The sequence below is a fragment of the Lipotes vexillifer genome, unplaced genomic scaffold (genome assembly GCF_000442215.2).
Source record: "Lipotes vexillifer unplaced genomic scaffold, Lipotes_vexillifer_v1.1 scaffold422, whole genome shotgun sequence".
Taxonomy (NCBI): domain Eukaryota; kingdom Metazoa; phylum Chordata; class Mammalia; order Artiodactyla; family Lipotidae; genus Lipotes; species Lipotes vexillifer.
This window is the reverse complement of record NW_006779087.1, coordinates 3,167,849-3,174,430: the sequence shown is the minus strand read 5'-3', so window position 1 is coordinate 3,174,430 and position 6,582 is coordinate 3,167,849.

The following is a 6,582-nucleotide window of genomic DNA, read 5'->3' as shown; positions in this document are numbered from 1 at the left end:
AAAAAAAAAAAAAAAAAAAAAAAGAGAGAGAGAGATGCTCATCTCCACCTAAGCTCACCCAACACATGGGCACTGTCCATTGTGCTGAACGGTCAAATTTTACAGAGACAGGGAAGGGCAGACCCCCTGCCCAGAGTCACGGGTCTAGGAGAGAGAGTTCAAAGTGAGAATTTCCACATCTCAGATATTCACCAAAGCCTAGAGGAAGTTCATCTGGGTCTTCACTGGAGATCACTGATATCTAGATGAAGAAGAGAGGCTCTCGGGGAACCGAGACAGGGCTCTGGACGTCACAAGCTGGATTCAGGAGCTCTGATCGATAAGGCCACCCCCCAGGCCGGGCCCGGGCCCAGGACCAGAGGCCGCACCCCCAGCAGCAGCAGCTATGAAAGCAAAGCCTTCTAGGGCTCGGCTGGGTCCTTTTCAGCCTGTTCTATCTGAAGAGCACCTACATATCACAAAGCCCATATCAACAACACCTTCATCCCACAGACCTGGGGGTACTCAATTCAGCCCCAGGGACCTGCCTTCCCAGCTCCTGAGATCCAGTTACTGGCAACGGGCATCGCATTATGATAAGGTAGCAGCCAGACACGTGCCTGCTCCTGCCTGGGTGCACCGACTGACCCCAGTGTGACCTCCCTCCTCCAGGACTTGGGCTTGACTCATGCTTCCAGAATGGGAACCTGAGGATTACTGCCGCTCCACGATAGCTGGTCCAGGGGTAGCTGTGGAAGGGGCTCAGAGCAGCTGTCAGCTCTCAGGGAGAAGACACCTATCATTTCCTGAGTACTTAAAAGGGGCCAGGGACCAGTCACCAGGCACACTGCCACATTTCATTGGCATAATGACTCTGTGGGGTCATTCCTAGAAAGGAGGAAAGTGAGATTCAGAAAAGATCATGCACTTACCAGCCACACACTTACCCTTGGGAGGCTCCCTGGAGCCAGCCAGCACCACCCCTGGGAACCACCGTTTGTTCATTCATTCCTCCAGCCAGTATTTATTGAGGGCTTCCTGCCCCCTGCTTCATGGCCACTCAGTCCCTGAGGGCAGCCTGCAGGAGGCCCTCCCAGCTCTCCTGGAGGAGCCTGGCTTGGCTGAGAAAGGGGTTCCTGGACCCCAGGTCCACCAAGGTGTCCCACAGGTATCCCACTCCCTGTCAGCATGCTGCCTCAGTGCTCAGGGAGGGATCTCGGGTTGGGACTGGGGCATCAGCTGGGCAGTGGGCCCCTGCATCCAGTAAGTGCTTCAGAGCAGGAAATGTGCTTGCTCTCCCAGGCCTCAGCCTGCGGCGGGTGGGCAGGTTGGGGAGGCAGTCTCTTCTCATTCCTGTGGTTTCAAGTGCCTGGGTGATGTAAGGCCTGAGTGATGCGTGGGACTCACTATGACGGGGGCCCAACTGGGGTGGAGGCATCTCTTTAAAAGCTTATAAATCACTACGTCCCCTTTCAGCCCAGCCCCACCACTGGCCTAGGAGGAGTTGCTCCACAGGTACACAAAGACAGCTTCCCCCTCGCCCTCCTTGATGCTCACATGTGTCTATGGCACTACAGATCCAGTCACCCTTCTGGGGATCTCCTATCCTCCACACTACAGTGATAACGTGTACCCACAAACCTACCTCACAGGCAGCCAGCCCGTCTTGGACACACAGGTGCACACTGTAAGCAGCCCCATGCACGGGCTCACAGCCACACACACGCACACACACACACACACACACACACACACACACACGTGTCCTCATGCTACTCCCATGCTCACTGGTGTCCTCAGGCACAGATGAGCTCCTACCTGTCAGAGCCCTCAAGCTCCTCCAGGTACCCACAGAAACATGTGCCGTTCCACTGTCACACGTGCTCTGGAGTGTGCACACGCGCCAGTATACAGGGGCTTACACACTGGCAACAGTCTGCGGGAGTCCGCATTCCATTCACGCACGCGCACACCCGTGTATGCACTCTACACAGACCTAGACACACTCTAATCACACACCCACACAAGACACACTCGCCCAAGTCTCCACACACCTTCGCACACCCAGGCACACCCTACACAAACAAGTGTGACTTTCAGAATGCCTGGGGTGAGAATGTGAGCCAGCAGGGAGCCGAAGCCAGTACGAAGCCGCAATCCCCAGCCTCACCTCCAGGGGCCGCTGCCCAGCCCGCAGCCCCAGCTCAGCTGCAGGGACGGAGCCCGCCTCAGGCACAGTCATCCCAGCAGGACTCTTCAGGAGGAGAGGGACATTCTGGAGAGAAGACAGCCCTGAACTCCCCGCAGTGTGTGGGGTGACCTCCCACCGAGGTGGGCAGGGGTTCCTGAGGGGAATCTGAATGGGGGCAAGTGAGTAGAAGAGAACCGCAGGGAATAAGGAGCAGATGTGAAAAGGAAGACCAGGAGGTCCAGGAGGGAAACAGGAGACAGGGAAGGACTGGGCGCAGAAGAAGAGAGAAATGGAAGGAGATGGAAAGGATGGTGCCCGAGGGGGAGGGGGGAGGGGAGGAGGAGGGAGGGAGGAAGAAGGAAGGAAGGGAGGGGGAAGAAGGAAGGAAGGTAGGTGAGGAAAGAGGGCGCCCGAGACAGCGACGAGGCTGAGAGCACCTCTTCCAGGACCAGGAAGGGGGTGGCGCTTTCTGTCTCCTAGACCACCCTCCACCTTGCCCCACCATCAGCAATCCCCTAGGGGGTGTACTCTGCCCCCGTGCCTTGGCCAGCCCTAACCTGCCACCCGCCTGACACCCGTGTGAGAATGACTTCCAACAAGACCCAGGTGGCAGGTGCCCCAGGAGGGGGCCCTGGGGTGTGAGCACCTCTCAACCCGACTCACTCAGCTGCTCCCCTAGGGTGTGGAGAAACCTGGGAACCCTGAGACAGAGCTGGAAGTTCTCCTGGTTGCTGGAATCCCTCCTGCGGGCCGCAGGGAGGCCTACTGCCTCCCGCTCAGGGCTCTGTGGAGTAAGAAGTCAAGCCATAAAAATGCCAAGATTTGCAGACTTTCCAAGCTGGGCAAGTTCCAGGTTCTCGCCCCTCTATGCCTAAGCTGTCACCCCATATTCCCTGTCCTCCCAACCCTGGAGGGCCCTGTCCAATTCTCACAGGGTAGGTGGTGAGCCTGGTAAGCTGGAAGGTTCTGAGAGAGCAGCTCAGATTACAGAGGAGCAAAGGAGGCCTTGGACCCGGCATCTTGTCCACCAGCTCTTCACCCTGGGCATACTCCCAGAACCCCTGTCCCTCCAGTCCCTCCGAGAGCGCTCCAAGAGCTTCACATCATGCCCAGAGCCCCCCTTGGGCCATTTGCCACAGATTCTGCCTCTCCCAACTTCTGTGCCCCAGAACGCAGGCCCAGAAGGAGGAACAGTGACTGCTTATTGGTTGGATACCCCAAGTGACAGGGAGAAAGGTACGGTGCTCTCAATTTTACAAATGAAAATATTGAAGTTCAGAGAGGTGGCCTGTCTTGTCTGAGGGCCTGTGGAGCAGACCAGCATTTGAGATCGAAAGGCAGGAGAGGCTGAGCAAGGGCCACGGTCAGGCCCCTGGCCTGCTCTTCCTCCAGTTTCAGCCCTACGGCTCAGCCTTCCCCCTCCAGCGGAGCCCCCGACTCAACCCCTACCCCTGTACCCCACCCCTCCCACCTGTGTGGGACTCACCTCAACTCCCCGCTCCAGACCCACACCCCGCTCTACACCCATCCCACTCCCTCCCCCTCGCCAGGAGCACGCCATCCCCCATCACTCCCTCCTCCGGAAAACCCCTCCATCCTCCCCCATTCCCATAGCGCTGCAGGCCCTGCATCTGCCTATGTCTCTCCCCTGCTTAAAAACCCTTCAATGGCTCCCCCCTCACCTTGAGACAGAGTGTTCACTCCTCAGCCTGGCATTCAAGACCCTTGAGAACTTTTCTGGCCTCATCTCCACCCACTCCCCCCAACACCCAGCCCCCGTCTGCTCTCCACCACCCCCCTGCTTTCAGGTCCTGGCTCAGCCTACCGGGCTCAGCTTCCGTCTCACCCCAAGCAGCCCCACACCACCATTCATGGGGTTCACAAGCGGCAAGACCCCGTGCAGCGCCTGGGGCCCCAAGCACCATCCCTGGGAGAGTTGGCTCGAGGACGGTAGATGCACATCTTGCTGAGACACAACTCCCTGCTCACCTTAATCCCCTCAGACTCGACAAGGGTAATGGGTGGCCAGGAGGGCCTGAGACACCACCACCCCCCTCCTCCTGCCTGCAGGTCTCTGAGGCCTCTGAAGAGCCACCCAGAGGCCAAGTGCATCTCCCTCCTCAGCAGCTTTCCCAGCTCCTTCAATTCCTGGAGTAGCTAGAGCAGGGAGACCATGCATGTGAGCCCTGCCCTTGGGAATCTTCCGAGCTGGAAAGTGAGGAATGATCCTGTAACCCGGGGGCCAGACAGACCCAGGGACAAAGCCAGACCAGGATGCAGGTGGACACGAGCTGGTGGATGATGACGGCCACAACAGGCATCACGGCTACTCCTCATTAAGCACTTACTAAGTGCAAGTCTCCAAGCTGAGCAATTTATAGATGTTTTCTCATTTAATCCTCCCATTACGTCTATGGAGAAGATATCATTCTTATTTTACGGACTGAAAGAGGAAACCCAGAGAGATCTAGCAATCTGTGTGGCCTCGTACAGCTAACCAGTGCAAGAGCTGAAACGTAAATCCAGATCTGCCAATTCCAAAGCCCATGCCCTTTCCACTCCATTTCACAGCCACTCCAAACTCCAGGTGGGGATTGGTTACTTCCCTTCCAAAGAGGCCTCAAGGGCTCCCCACTGCCAAGAGCAGAACCTCCCCCTGCTGAGGTGCCCCACGATCTGGCCCCTGCCTGCCTTCTGCCGCCACCCCGCCCACACCCACTACGCCTCGGATTGCAATCTTGCCATTTTCCCAGTCGAGCCCTCTTAGCCTCGCCGTTCGCTCAGGCTCTAACATCTGCCCACATTTTACAGATGAGAAAAGGGAGGATTAAGAATGTTAAGTAACTAGCCCAAAGTTACACAGTCAGGAAGCAGTTGAGCCTGGCTGGAACCCAGGTCGTTAGAGCATCAAGTAGTAAAGCATTCATTTGTGTTACAGACAGTCAGGGAATGGGAATTAGCAGGACGTTCCGCCAGTAGTGCAGAAGGTAGCGGAGAGTAATCGGGTTGGTTCCAGAGTGAAGGAGGGCCAGGCCAGGCCTTCAGCAATGGCAGGGCCTGGATGGGCGAGCTTGAGAGGGGAAAGTCTAAGAAAACTACAGAGGAAAAAGAGACAGAGAGAGAAAGGCTGGTCAAAATTAGGGAGGCAATGTACACGGTGGAAAGGGCCGTGTCATGGTGAGGCCCGCAGTGCCCTCCAAATTACTGTGTGACCTTGAGCAAGTCCTTTCCCTCTCTGGGAGATGCCTTGTCTGTAAATGAAGGATAGATGAGCCTTGATGGTCTCTAGGGTCCCACCTGGCCCGGACATCTTAGGATTCTGACTGTGTGTGTTGCCACTGGGCCTTAAAACATAGGATCTGATCCCAGACCCATTGACATGGGGCACAGGCTTGGAAACCCAGAGCAGACAGGGGCCAGTAGTCAACATGGCACTTGGCAGGGCACACTGAGGGTTGGCCCCAGTTACACACCGAGGATGGCCCATGCATCCTTCTTTTCCACACATCCGTGCTGAGCACGTGGACTCACTGCAGTGGGTCCAGTCCTATGGAAGCTGGAACACAGGGGTGAATGACTCAAGGTGGAATTGTGGGCTCAGGGGGGAAGGTCCAGGACATGGCCAGCACAAGCTAAAAGCCCAGACCCCAGCGCCTCCTCAGGGAAGGGGAAGGGAATGGGGGTCCCTGAACAAGGGGAAGAGAAAACATCCCGAGGGTAAGGTGAGGGTGTCAGGACTAGAATAAGTGGTCTGCCCGACTGGAGCACATTTGGGGAGCAAGAATGGTCCCCAATCAAGACAGCATTGCACCCGAATATAGAGTACATTTCAGACCATCAGCAGAGAGGTTATTCTCCCTTGGGTCCCTGTGGTACAAAAACACAGATGCACTGGAGGGCTCAGCTGGGGCAGAAAATGTACCACTAGAGACTGTGGACACACATATGTGTGCACACGCATGCACACACACATGCACGCATACAGAAACTCCTGCACAAAGACCCCCAAATCAGATCATCCATCCCCCTCACCTCCAGACTGAGCCCTTCAAAGTGCCCTCTCTCCCCAGAGAACACGCCCTTCATGTGCCAGTGACACACAGCCCTGAAAGTCAGAAGGTCTCGCTGTCTCACCTTGGTCCCTCCTGCTGCAGTTCTGATGCGCCGGCTTCCTTTCTGACTCAAGAGGTGCCAAACAAACAGGCCCACCCACCTCTGTGCGGCTGACTTCTACCCTCTGGAACGTGAGCTCACCTCTTATCTTTCCTGCCTCTTTGATCTCCATCTCTTGACCTCAAGAACCCTGTCTTATTCACCACTGAACACTAAACTAGGGGATGAGTGAGCCCTTGGGAGCCCACCTGGTCCTCCAGTGGCCAGCCCCACTGGACCCTCAAGATGTATCAAAGAGC